A 14,518-nucleotide genomic window follows, 5' to 3' on the forward strand; every position below is an offset into this window, starting at 1 on the left:
ATTTAACATAGCAATATGATCAGACTATCTACCACTAGGACAGTACAAATCGTTGTCATCCCCCACAGCTATACACTGATAAACTGTATTCCCTCTTTAATTTATATTCTAATATTCTTGGCTCATAAAGTAAGCATTATATCACCAAGAAAGTAAATACTGCATAACTTATTAAAATATGTGTATCTGCAATGGTTGATGGCTACTGCCGGCCGAAGTGGCCGTGCGGTTAAAGGCGCTGCAGTCTGGAACTGTAAGACCGCTACGGTCGCAGGTTCGAATCCTGCCTCGGGCATGGATGTTTGTGATGTCCTTAGGTTAGTTAGGTTTAACTAGTTCTAAGTTCTAGGGGACTAATGACCTCAGCAGTTGAGTCCCATAGTACTCAGAGCCATTTGCACCATTTTTGATGGCTACTAGGTGTGTCAGCTACTGGGGGAGATGTTAGTTACTGGGCAGGCCCGTTTCTTCTGATAACCACATAAACTGCAACATATTATGGGTTATAACTTACAAGTATGAACCATAAGCTAACAATCGCAGTATCTGGACCCCCCCCCCCTCCCGCCACCACTAGCAAGCACCTACAGTATCTAACGCCCTCCCCACTTGGTAACACTCATAGTATCAATGACCCACTCCAGATGCACACCGATTTTAAATCAATTATACAGTATTTCCTCTCTCTGCGATGCTTACTTTAATGAGGCATTATGGTATATATTACACAGTGAATACAGTTTTCCATTGCGTAATAGCAAAAGATTACAATGCCTAATAATGTGCTAATGGTAGCCACTCTGATTATATTGCAATGTTTAATGCATACCAAGATGCGTGGTGAACTGGTTTTTGGTGTTATTGTTTTCTTTGTTAATTCTTGGTTTGCTTTAGGCTGTAAGTTAAATTTGTAGTAGTATTGCTGTAATTGAGTTTAATGTTGTCAGTAAGTGAACTGTGTGTATTTTCGTAACCTACACAATTTAGATGCAGAAATATTGAATTGAAGGAACAATGGAGTTAGCAAAGTGTACAAAATCTTACATAATTCGAGCAGTTTTGTAATTTTATTTTCTTGAATTTTTGTTCAGGTCTGTAGATACATTTGCATATTATGCAAGCTGTGTGGATTTCAGTAAGTAATGCAGGCAATTTAGATGTGGAAGTATTTAATTTTTATCTTCAGTGTGCTTGCAAAGTGTGAAATCTTACATATTTTGAGAAATACAGTTTTATTTTGCTCAAATTTTTCTGAAGGTCTGTAATCATATTGCATGTTATGATATGCATGTAAGGTTTGTGTGTGTGTGTGTGTGTGTGTGTGTGTGTGTGTGTTTCCAAATCGTGTATTTTTATTAGATGTTGGTGTTATTTAATAGCTGATTGTAGGCATGCAGTCAAAAAACGTTTAGAGATCCTTGGCACCATGGTTCCAATTGGTAAATATTGCAACTTTCGTCGAAAATTGTGACTACACACAACCTCTAGCAGGCCTGGGTCATTTGTAATAAAGGCAATAACTGTCAGTCAATATCATTGATTATGCTTCTCTAGTGTTGTGGCGCTATTCCATATAAAGCTCCATAACCGCTGTGGCGGTGTGCTTGTTGTTTGGAAGTCGCAGCTTGGACGGAGGCCAAGGAGCAAAAATACATGCACAAAAATGTAAAAAAAAAGTGAAGAATCGTTATAAGAACTGTAGTCTCAATTGCTAATGTCAAAGTAGCATACATATACAGGATGAAGCGAAATTCACGCACTCGCTCTTCGAAGTGTGACTCCTCACATGCCAGCAATAAAAAGAAGTCTCTCACAAAATTTAGTCCAGTGAGTACATCTGGCAGAAAAAGAACGTTAAAGAATGGCAATCTGGCAACACTGTAACCACATGTATGATAACTACCTATGTCAGCACACAGTCATGCTGTACAGTTGGTGCAATAGATAGAGTTTGCGTTAGCTTGCGGGAGGTCGAGGGTTCGATCCTGGATTGGAGCACATTTTCTTTTACTTGCTAATTTCATTCTGACATTTCATACTGTAATATACACTGTTTCTTAGGTCACATGCATCCTAAATTTAGAACATTTTGTGATGTTGAACATAACAAATATGTGGTTAGACAAATAATAGACAGTTGAAACAAATCTGTCATAGGACAGAATAACTGCAAAAACAATATCAATTTCAAGGTGCTAAAGATGACAGCAGAGTACAACAACAGAACATCTACTTGCCATTTATACTACATGTAATAGGAGCACTCCGATGTCGCACATTAGCGACAAGTGACAATAATAATGTCCATATTAATGAGTGCATGACCTTCACAACGGAATACATTGTCCTCAGAACAACAGTTGCTCAAAGCGACCTCCCTGCACGTCCAAACATTGCGCAACCTGCAGGATCATACAGCTCTGCACCCTTCACAGCAAAGCTGCATCCACAGTAACATCAGGAGCATGATAACACGCTACCAATTCTTCCACATTCATCAGTGGATTAGAGTACACGTGCTCCTTCAGGTGTCCCCACAGGAAGAAATCAAGGGGATTTAGGTCACGTGAATGCAGTGGCCATAGAATTTGATTTCCACATCCGAGCCATTTCCCTGGAAATGTTCCGTCCAAATACTGTCACACATTAATTACAGAGTGTGGAGGTGCACTGTCATGTTTGAACCATATCCTCTGCCGAACGTGTAGTGGAACATCTTTCAGCGAATCAGGCAGATAGTTTGAGAGGAATGCATGATGCCTTCGTGCATGCAACCAGTCAGGCAACATGTGGGGGCCCAAACACTGTCGCCCAATATTCCGGCCCATATATTAATACCAAAGCAAACTAGATATCCATGGTTGCGGGTTACGTGCAGGTTAACCTCACACCAATGGTGGACATTGTGCATATTGAAGACACCCTCACAAATGAATGCTGCTTCATCGGACCATATTACTGTGTTCACAAAGTCATCGTTGCCTTACTGTTGTTGGAATCATTCACAGAAATATATCCGCTCATTGCGATCTGCAGGATGCAGGTGTTGAGTGAAAGCATAATGATAGGAGTGCAGTCCTTGCTCGTGCACCATGTCAACGACCGTGAGTTGCGAGACACGCAGCTGCCTTGCTACGCTACGTGTACTTCACTGAGGTTCTTGGTGTATGGCCTCCAGAATAGCTTCCTCACCAGCAGCAGTACGGCGAGTCCATGGACGACCTCTGTCATGCGATGATGGAAGCAGAAAACCTGTCTCCGAAGCTGCAGCTCCAGACGATGTAACACATTTTTACCTGGATGGCGTCGACGAGGATATCTAGCAGCATATTCATGAGCGACAACACCAGCGTGGTTATCAGATGCACCAAGGACCAGAAGCATATCCACATATTTATTGTTTGTGTATGCTATAGGTCTGCCACTCTGGTTTAGAGGTTTACAACGAGAAAATTCGATACGTGTAGGCATGTACATTGGAGTGTGTCACTTGCACGTTTCTCTGCTCGCAACTGGTCCTTTCTGGAGGATAGCACATACAGTATAAACACACCGTCATTCCTGCGCGCTGTTCCACCTAATGTGCATTACACTTCTGACACCGCTAATTGGGAAATGTTCGGTTTCGAATCACACATTTTCCCTAACGGTATTAGACGTGATGTTTCCACAGTCCCATTGATAGAATGATGGTGATGGAGATGATAATGATGATGGTGATAATAATAATAATGCATTGAGATACATATTAAACAGTATGCGGATACCTTAGTGTTGAAAGGCATAATTAGTGGGACCATGGTGATAACACATACAAATAGTAACTGGCTTTGGACATTATTTGCAAAGCACATTGCTACTCTTACTGGTAATGTAAGGCCCTAACGAAATGTAATGGAGCTGAACGAGGCAAAAATAATAGTTGGTACTAATCTTTGGGACCATTGGAGGAGGGTACAAAGAAAACAGTTTTCGCATCTAGTAGACGAAGTAGTGCGAATAAATTCACGCTCACGATGTGGAAAAGGCTTCTTTCAAAATTGGCCAATCTTCCATTTCTATTATTGTAGTATGTAAGCGCAAATGTTTTCTAGGGGACCCGTTGTAATCGCTGTTTACGATTAAGATACCAGATACCGTACCACCTGGACTACATTTACCAAATCAAAAACATGTGCCTCAAGCCAGGGTCGAACCATGGACCTCCTGCGTGCTAACCCAAAACTCTATCTACTGCACCAACTGTACAGCACAACAAACTTTCGCTGACAGAGGTAGCTACCGTACATGTGATCACTGTGTTGTAAGATTGCCACTCTTTAACGTCCTTTTTCTTCCGGATGTACTCGTTGGACGAAATTTTGTGAGAGATTTTTTATCCCTGGCATGTGAGGAGTCGCGCTGCGAAGCCCGAGTGTGTGAATTTCGCTTCACCCTGTATGTAGTAATATGTCATGAGCTACAAACTTAGATAGATCTGTTCACCCATTATTCTAACTCAGGTTGGACAAGAAAAATATTGCGTGTATAACACAGAGGAGGTGACACAAAACTGTTTGCGTTATTTAGTATTTTGGACAGACTGAAGTTCTCTTCCATCGCCTCCACATCGCAACAAGGTGAAGTAGTCCATTGACACGGAACTGTGGCACTACACAGCAGAACCACAAAAGTAATTAACTTCGAGAACGCCAGGCGAATACATGGACTTAGAAATTCACCATGAAACACTACAGTATATAAAGGATGAATATCTTTGTACCTCCAAAAAAAGTGCTCAAGAACAATTTAGATGTGGAAATATTTCATCTGAAGGTGAACTGCGACGTAGATCACGAGAAGACGTAATTAATTACATTCTTCCTTAAACCAGACTGTCTCCTTAGCGTAGTATTATAGCTTGTATGCATTTTCTGGAGTTGTAAGTGTTTTCAGTTTAGTTTTGCAACATTTATCCCTTAGGCCTAACTTTGACTGTCAGTTGTTATTTGTAACTTATTAGTATGCAAATAGCGTTGGAGTGCTCACATTAGAGTTGATAATCATGTTTTAGGCACTAATTTGAGAATGAATGTGGATGAGCAAAATAACATTGAAATACTTGATGCAAACATTGCGCTTTTTTGTATTGCTGATTCATTTTTGCAGACATTTTACACATAAATAGAACAATATGTCTAAACCAAATTGACCTTCATTCCCTTCTTTGTCTAACGCTTTATTTTAAGCATTCTTATTTACGTTATGTAACATTATGCACTGTGCACCGCGAAAAAAATTGCGTGTAGGTGTGCAATCAGGTTATAACAGACATCACAAAAGAAATTAAACAATAATATCACTGCACCACCCAGTTCGGTGGAGTCCATTAGAAATGCAGTAGTAAATCAGTGGAGAGGGTGAGGGTGAGACGGAAAAGGAACATGGCCTTTAGGGTGTTGAGGAAAGCAAATCTACATTATTCATTTGTTGTCTAGGATGTGGAGCAGACTGGTGTAGGTTCCACAATAGTAGTAATTACCTGAAGTCAAATACCAGCACCAACTGCACTTTAATTTTCGATCACCACGATGAGTCTACGATAGTGGGAGTACACAGACTGTCAACTTGGTCGAGCGGACTGTTATCATCCACCAACGAGGCTGTAGAGAAGGAGTGAATGTTTTATACAAGATTCAGCACCGTCGGATGGGTGGACGAGCAATGTTTTGCCGACGGGAATACGGTATGGCATTTTTCACTGTCAAGTCTGCCTCAGTGTCTATTTGCAGCTGGAGTTTATCCGTAGATATCTGTAGGTGTGCAACCTGGTGTAGCAAACAATGCTGACGCTAGTTTTTTGTTGGTGTCCATTTACGTGCCTCTTTTAGCGCATAACAAAGACTCTACGGAGTTGTGCACACTGCCTAAAGTAGATTACCCCCCTTATCCCCTGTTGCTGTCTGTTGCTCTACTGAAGGGAAGTCCTCTAACCGTGTGTGGAAGTGCAGCCAATGTTACAGGAAGGTTGTCAACAGACGTTGAGACATTCACTCATAGGTCTGCTTTCAAGCGTGGAAGACATCTGCAGCCACGTTGACAAAGTAATTTACCAGCGAAAGAAGGTGGAATATGACATCTTTGTGCAAAGAACGCCAGAGGTTTAACTGAAAAACATAAACTGAAGCCGTTTCTTTTTGACATAAGAAGCGAAGATTACCACAACAGGAACAAACGTGATGCACCATTAAATGAAATATACTGGATGTTAAGAGAGTGTAGGGTGCAGATAACAACAGAAGAGGAAATTAAAAAGAAAATCTCTGCGTTCGCAGTACCGCCTACAAAAAAGTATGTCACTAAGACCTCGAACAGAAGTACCGCCGACAGCGAGGACGTTTATGTACCAAAGGCATAATCTCTCAGAAAAACTGTGATTCATCGGTGGCACTAAACGAGAACACCCGATAACTTTTCGGAGAAAGTAATCCCTTTCTCAGCATTGTGACCTCCTCCATTAGGAGTGTTGCACAAAATCCAAAAGCAATCTAAAATTATCCTAGCTAAACTTCGGTACGAGTCTTCGTCCAGTAAAAGCCGTTGTGTTCGAAGAAATGTCGCGCTTCATCTCTCCTCCAGTCTGCTCATTCATCCCTTCATCCATAATGACGGTTTTGTTCTATGGGGGGGGGGGGGGGAGGGGAGGGGCGATGTTTCCGGCCACAGAAAAAGCAATAATTGCCCATTCTCCCTTAGGTTTCGACGCCATGACAGCTTGTTTTCTTTGGATGATACAGGGTCTACTGACATGCACTTTCTGCTGTCACACCACCAGCAACTTCCTCCGTTTGAACGTGTACATTGGCACTTAAGATATCACGACCAAGTTCGCCCACTCTAGCAGGTGAGGTCGTACCCTACTGACTTCGCTACGTTTTATCAAAGCCGTCGTCACCTGCACAGCAGCCAACGAAACAGCAAGTTTAAAAACGCTGGAGCTAGTTACTTCCTTTCAGTTCATACATAAAGAAAGCAGGTTACCAGTTTAATTGGAGCTCGGCAAGAGGTGGCTTGAACCAGCACCAAGACTATGTCCGTGTCATCTAATGGGGCAGCACACAGTGACAACGTCCACGGCAGAGGATATCACCTGCCGGATAGCTGGAATGAGGGGAACATTCTTTTCCTGCGTCGGGGCGGCAGATTGACGATGTGCTACATTGGCTACTTACAATCTTTCTCAAACGATAGTACAAAGACTAGTCGATGAAAAATTTATTCTTTTATTACTTATACCCCCGTATACCTGCTTCATGATGAACTGCCTATATTTTCATTAGGGGTCACTGTTACAGGGATATATAAGCATTACATACCTCACAACATGAAATTCGAACAGTTTGGAATGAAAAATAGTGGTCGCTATGAGTCTGTAATTGGTGCATCTTTGGTCATACACGGCTCCGTTTCAAATGTAGATAACAAACAATTTTTCTTCAGACTTGGGGAGGGGGTCTACAACTTTCTCCAAGTTCGAGAAAATAGATTTTATAAATTTTGACAACATAGTCCACGGAGAGCAGCGATCCTATTCCATATTTAAAAATGAATAGTCGAGATCTCAATAACATTTCTGTATTAACCGGTTTCGGCTTATCTACAAGCCATCTTCAGGACTTTTTTGGCCCTCTATGGCTGATGCTGGAGGCTCCTTGGATTTTTCGTGATATCACGACCGTGGCATCACGAAAAATCCGAGGAGCCGCCAGTACCAACCATAAAAATTCTGAAGATGACTTGTAGATGAGCCAAAACCGGTTAATACAGAAATATTATTGCGGTCTCGACTGTTCATTTTTAAAAATGGATTTTATACATCACACACACACTCGCCTGTGTGCGCAACGATACGGGTATAGTGAATTATTCATAACATCCATCATACTTCGTAAATGGTTCAAGATACCTAAAAGAGTTTTTGGGAAATGACAGAAGAGTTATTTTGTATGTAATTAATATGTGAAACTTTCTTATATACTACAATAGCTATAACTACAAACTTTTCAATGGCATGATTTTTCCAGGACTATCGGTAGCTAGCGAAAGGAGAACTAGTGTAGGAGTGTAACAACATAAGTGAAGAGATTACACATTTAGTTTTATACCGACAATGAACTATTTCACAAGCTATTGACCTGCTTCATTTGCAGTTGCTTGTTTAATAGTAGTTAATCATACAGGATTTTATTGCAGTTACAGCTGCGTTAGCATGTTAATGAAGTGGAGTTGTGTAAACTCTGCTATGTTTTGGCAGAAGAAACAAAATTTATCATGGTAACAAGAGACGTGTTACTCAGAACTCGCCTCAGATTACACCTTTCTGAAAGAAGAAACAGGTTAATAATTCCACCCGGAATAGCTCGTCTCCTCTGTTGCAACTGTAGGGGACCGCTGTAACCCAGTGTATTTTCCTGGAACAATTGGAACTGAAACTTACAAAAGAGTTTTTGCTACACTTCAACGATCTATGAAATGTGAAAAAAGTCACAGTAAATAGTGTACAAAAATTTTGTTCATATACCCGTACAGAGTAAAGGACTGAACTACTTCACCTCAAATATCTGTAGTTCGTCAAACGTATTGAAATCTATTTTCATCTGGACAGGTAGTCAGATGGGTTTTGAAAGCCCTGGTGTTCATACCTTTAAATCTACGAAACAGTTGTACTGTGACTGCATGAGAATTCCTATTCTGAAAGTAAAAAGCAGCATAGTTCTGTTTGAAAAATAAATATGATATCCATATCTGTGGATAAGATTTTGAGAAAATCGTGCTTATTTTTCATCTCCTTGTGACTACTCGACTCAAGAATATATATATATATATATATATATATATCTTACAGTTGCAGCTGCAGTAGCTTGTTAGTAAAGTTAAATTGTGCAAACTCTGCTAAGTTTTGATAAAATAAGCCAAATTTTACATGGCAGCAAGGGAATTTTATAAGCAAATGAAACTATGTAGTTTCACAGATTTTCAACTCTCAAGCATTTGTGATGGTATATATGCAGACTTAAGTGATGAATGAAAATTTGTACCAAGGTGGATCCAAACCTATGTCTCCTGCTCATTAGGCAGAAGCGCTAACCACAAAGCCACCCTGGCACAGTTGCTTTGCACCACTGCGCAGAATATCCCAGCAAAGAAAATTCCCATTCACGCCTCAGACCACTTGGTATTCCCCTAAACTCGAACACCATTGCAGAGGGTCTTCAAGTGTATTAGAATAGCACGTCAGGATTGAACAAAACGGGGGATCCTGCCCACGCGTAAGTACTTTAATCAGATGAAACTATATAGTTCCAGAGACCTTATCAAATATTAAATATCTATGAGATATATACGCAGACTGAAGCGACAAATGAAAATTTGTACCAAGGCCTCCTGCCTAGCGATCAGGAAACCAAGTTCGGGTCCCAGCCTGGGCACAAATTTCCATTTGTCACTTCATTCTGCATATATACATCATAGACATTTGAAACTTGAAAAGGTCTCTGGAACCACATAGTTTCATTTGCTTATAATATGTCTGTTGTTTGTTGCCATGTAAAATTCGGCTAATTTTATCAAAATGTAGCAGAGTTCGCAAAATTTAACTCTACTAGCATGCTAATGCAGTTGCAACTGCAACGGAGTCTTAATAATTAAAAACATAAAAGACCACAAGAGAGGACAATACCTTCTAATAAGCCCATTGGCACATAAAAAAATGAAATTGCTTCATTTATGTTATTGCAAGCCCACACCAATTCTTCTTTCATCAGAGTTTGAATGGCACTTAAAGTAATTACATTATTCAACTGAAAAATCTGTGGTTATATTTATCTATGTGTACAGCAGGTTTGCATATTAAATGGCAAAAAGGCTTTTTGTTTCTATGCTAAATTTGCCAAAAAGTCACTTTGATGTCGAGTCGTATACGAAATATGATGGACTTTGCAAAAGGTAGGTTGCTTGGTTTAAGGATTAAAGGGACCAAACTTTGAGGTCATCAGTCCCTCCTACCTGGAATGGGCGAAGCGACAGAACTGCACACCGAAGAAGGACCTAATGCGCCCCCCAACGAAATAAAACGAAGCTTAGAGGTCAACGAAGCTTAGAGAAAGGAACAAGAGAGAAGAAAGAACCAGTAATACACACTAAAGATTAGCGCCATGGATGTGGCGAGAGAAGGGGAAGAAGAGCAACAGACTGGGCAGGGGGAGGGCTGGGGCGGACCACCAAGCCCAAACTGCCATTGCCTGGCTGGGACAGAGGAGGCGATAGGATGACCTGCCGAGGCCTGAATTGGCTGCAAACATGAGGCGCCTTCCCTTAGAGAAAGTGATAAAAACAGCCTTCACGAGTAAATTGTACAACCTGGTCAGCCACTGAGCCATCAACTGCTAACACGAGGGGTAGCAGGTCATTAACATTAAGACTCGGCTGCAGGCTGGCTAAATTAGGACAGTCTGACAAAATGTGGATCATCGTCAAATGGGCACCACAATGAGAGATCCTTGTGATGGAGGCGATGACCATGAGTCAGCAAAGTATGGCTGATATGGGACTGGCACAGGACAATGGCGTCTTTGGGAGATGCCCACACTGAGGACCTTCACAAATTCATGGTCTCATTTATTGCCCGTAATTTGTTCAGCAAAGTCAGAGTATGCCATTCTGTATTCCACTCCTTACAACTTGACAGAATAATACCTATAGAAGGTCTGGTGATGAATGCCAGTCACAAGGAGCAGCTTGCTGGTAGCCAATCTGGCCAGCCTGTTAGCGATTTCATTCCCTGGGCTCCCATGTTGACCCAGTGTCGAGATAGGACCTCTAAGTGTCCACAATGTTTGAGAGCGAAAAGGGAATAGTGGATAGCCAGGATCAATACGATGAGAGTCCACCATATTGAGGGGATGGTCATCAAGGTACAGATCCAGAGTGGGATGCGTGTACAGTGATGACAGAAGTGCATAACACAGGTCTTGACAGCCGAAAACTGGAACTCATGAGTAAGAGCCCTAGATTGCACTTGGAGAACTGCTTCTTGCAGTCTGTGTTCAGCAATGCCCATCATGGATGATTAAGAATAAATGCAAACGTCATCAGCATCCAAAGAAGGGGACCAATATGTCCCACAGCCGCCACCAGATCACTGGTAGCCACTAAAAAGAGAGGGACACTCAAAACAGAACCCTGCAGTACCCCATTCTCCTGCAGATGGAATGTGCTACAGGAGGCGCCAACCTATACCTGAAAACTGCAACATGAAGTTCTGAGTAACAGCTGGGAGTGGGCCATGGAGGCTCCACTCATGTAATGCAGCAAGGATGTGGTGGTGGCATGTGGTATCATAAGTTTCGTGCACATCGAAGAATACTGCAACAAGGTGTTGACGACAGGCAAATGTCATTCGGATAGCAGACTCCAGGTGAACTAAATTAACTGCAATAGAACAGCCTCAGCTAAAACCACCCTGGGTCGCAGCCAAACATAAGCCTAACATAAACTACTCTCACCCAGAAGAAGATTATCAGTGAAGTGCAACAGGGAACTGCCCTGGTCGTCCATTCCATGTCGTCTGTCCTAAGCTTATGTGCAATGGCGTAAATATACAGTAGCTTCAAGTGCAGCGCCATCAGAGAGTGGAAAAATATGCCACAAGGTCTGCTACTTTGTCTCTTTTATTGTAAAGATCTCACAGTTTTAAATAGATTTTACTGTTTTAACGATCTTTATTTTACTTCCATAAATTTTATGAAAAACTGAATCAAATCTAACTTTAAAATTTATGACATTTTATGGTTCTTACGAATGAAGTTCGTGTTATAGAAGACATATGCAACTAGCACAAAGAGTAGGGAAGGAACAGCACACTTTGTTATATGTATATAATTCCCTAATTTCCGATTTTATGTTTAGTTGACAATGCATGAACACTTCTTCGCCAGATCTGACTATAAGTATGAACCACACGTATGTCAATAACACTTTACTTAGTTCAAAGTAGAGCCGCATGGTCTAAGGCGCTTTGTCACGGTTTGTGCGGCTCCCTCCGTCGGAGGTTCGAGTCCTCCCTCGTGTGTGTGTGTGTGTGTGTGTGTGTGTGTGTGTGTGTGTGTGTGTGTGTGTGTGTTGTCCATAGCATAAGTTAGTTTTAAGTTAGATTAAATAGTGTGTAGGCTTAGGGACCGATGACCTCTTCAGTTTGGTCCCATAAGACCTAACCACAAATTTCCAAATTTTTTAGTTCGAAGTAGACCCACTGAAAACTGTTTTACTCGTTTCCGGTTTTAATATTAGCTTTCCTGTACTGCAGCATTTGAAAATGACCATTGTAGCCCGAAACCTGTTTTGATTGTGTCACAAAAAAGTGATCCAGTCAAAAATAAAACACTTATGGTGGATTTTATGAGTAATTCATATATTTTTATATTGATGTGTGCATGGGTGGAAATGAGTGCGTTACATAAAATTACATTTTGTCGGGATTTGTGATGCAGGTCAGTTCCCAAATAACGAAAAATTCAATAGCTACATTTCATATAGAGCATTGTATGACCTAACATGTATCAAGCAGAAAACCATAGCGACCACTACTTTTCCCTTCGAGCTACTCGAATTTCGTGCTGTGGGTTGCTTAATTTGGAAGTATCAACGTAAGGATGAATATTAACAAAAAGTTATGCAGTTTACCGTGAAGCTGATGTATAAGGCTTTAAGTAACGAAAGAATATTTTTTTTAACAAACAGATTCTGTAAAATTGTTTGAGAAAGAACACAGAGAAGCCCGCATGCGCCACACACTGCTAGTGCTACAGTACTGTTGCACTGACTGGAGTGTTAACCAGCATTCTCTGTGCGCGCGCCAGCAGGCACAAACAACTATACTGGACAGTGCGCCTCTCAGCTTGCAGACTACCAGTTTGACCTCACACTTGCGGTTTATGCCAATAGGAAGGTTCTCATTGGAAAGTTGTTTCCACAACTGTATGATGGCGTACATGTACTGTAAAGAACCAGTATGTATTTACCATCCATCCAGAACTCCCTACAAAGTCAATTGGAGCGAATAAAGTAGCTAATCGTGTAGATTTGGAAAAACCTCTGATGTGCAGAATACTGTATTTCAGTGTAATGATCATTTTTGATGTGGTTTCCTTGTGTCGGGAATAGAACCTAAGAAGTTCATAAGCAAACAAAAGAACAGTATATACGACCTTTACAAAAAGAAAAGTGATGTATCATTTTAAATAAAAGTTCTATGCCAAGTCGGCTCTGACCTTTTTTTTTCCAAATGTCTATGTGGTCCCACAACAATAGACTCAACCACTTAAACGCCTCGATGCCCGAAACTGGTCCTGGTGATCGAAAATAAAAGTACAACTGGTGCTGTTGCTTCACTCTGCAATCGTTTCAAAGGATTTAGAGGAACTACAGGAAACCTAAATGAAGGTGACCACCTGAAGTTTTCATCTTTTTCGTTCCAAAAACAAGATTCATGTCTTGAATGGTTCAAATGGCTCTGAGCACTATGCGACTTAACTTCTGAGGTCATCAGTCGCCTAGAACTTAGAACTAATTAAACCTAACTAACCTAAGGACATCACACACATCCATGCCCGAGGCAGGATTCGAACCTGCAACCGTAGCGGTACCTTGGCTCCAGACTGGAGCGCCTAGAACCGCACGGCCACTCCGGCCGGCCATGTCTCAAACATACTTCCTACAGTGCCGTACGTTTATCAGTCTAAATCAACTTTAAAAATCGGAATATAGAAAATAAAATGTAGAAATGCAATCTTACAGCATTCTTTTGGGTAGAAATCTTTATCTGCGTCGCTTATCATCGTAAAATTGGGTCAAAGTACTTGAGCTGATCAAACCAGAGCAGTGCCAAATGTTGCGCTCAATTGAGTGACTTTACTCACACAGGCGACATGTTATCTTGTCTTGCGACCTACTACTTACGACAATGTTTTACGATAAGTTTTCTACGATTAAATCCTTACTGCGTCATCCATTACATACCTTTAAAAAAAGAGGAATGTCAAAATAAATTGTTCCATAGGGGAAAATTTCATTAATGCTATTGTATTTCGTCGCTAGTGGTCACGAGCATCCCAAGACTTTTCTGAAACACAGGTTGCATTAAAATAACAAAGTTATGTTGTCGTTTGTACTCTGCAGACACAAACACGAGAACGATTGCGCAACTGGGCGTATTAATAACAAAATACACTTGTTTACAGATAAACTCATTCCTCGCGCATTCGGCGCGGACTACATCGACTGATATTAATTTTTCGAAGAATGTAAGATTGTGTGTGGTCAGGCTGATTTAAATATTTGTCCGACGTATAATAAAGTCAAAGTGCGAACAACTGCGCAACCTGAATATGAAACAAACCCAGAAAAGTCATCTGAAATATCGGTACAAACGCCCTACTCAACACACTGAAACGCATATTTATAAAGTCAAGAGGATGTAATG

The 14,518-nt window shown here is 41.0% G+C and overlaps 1 protein-coding gene across 1 annotated transcript in view; it reads right to left on the bottom strand.

Moving 5' to 3' along the window:
• Nucleotides 1-14,518, bottom strand: part of LOC124794937 (L-asparaginase-like) — a 328,563-nt gene that overhangs the window by 248,112 nt on the left and 65,933 nt on the right. The window lies entirely within an intron of this gene.

Source organism: Schistocerca piceifrons, chromosome 4 (genome assembly GCF_021461385.2).
Source record: "Schistocerca piceifrons isolate TAMUIC-IGC-003096 chromosome 4, iqSchPice1.1, whole genome shotgun sequence".
NCBI lineage: Eukaryota > Metazoa > Arthropoda > Insecta > Orthoptera > Acrididae > Schistocerca > Schistocerca piceifrons.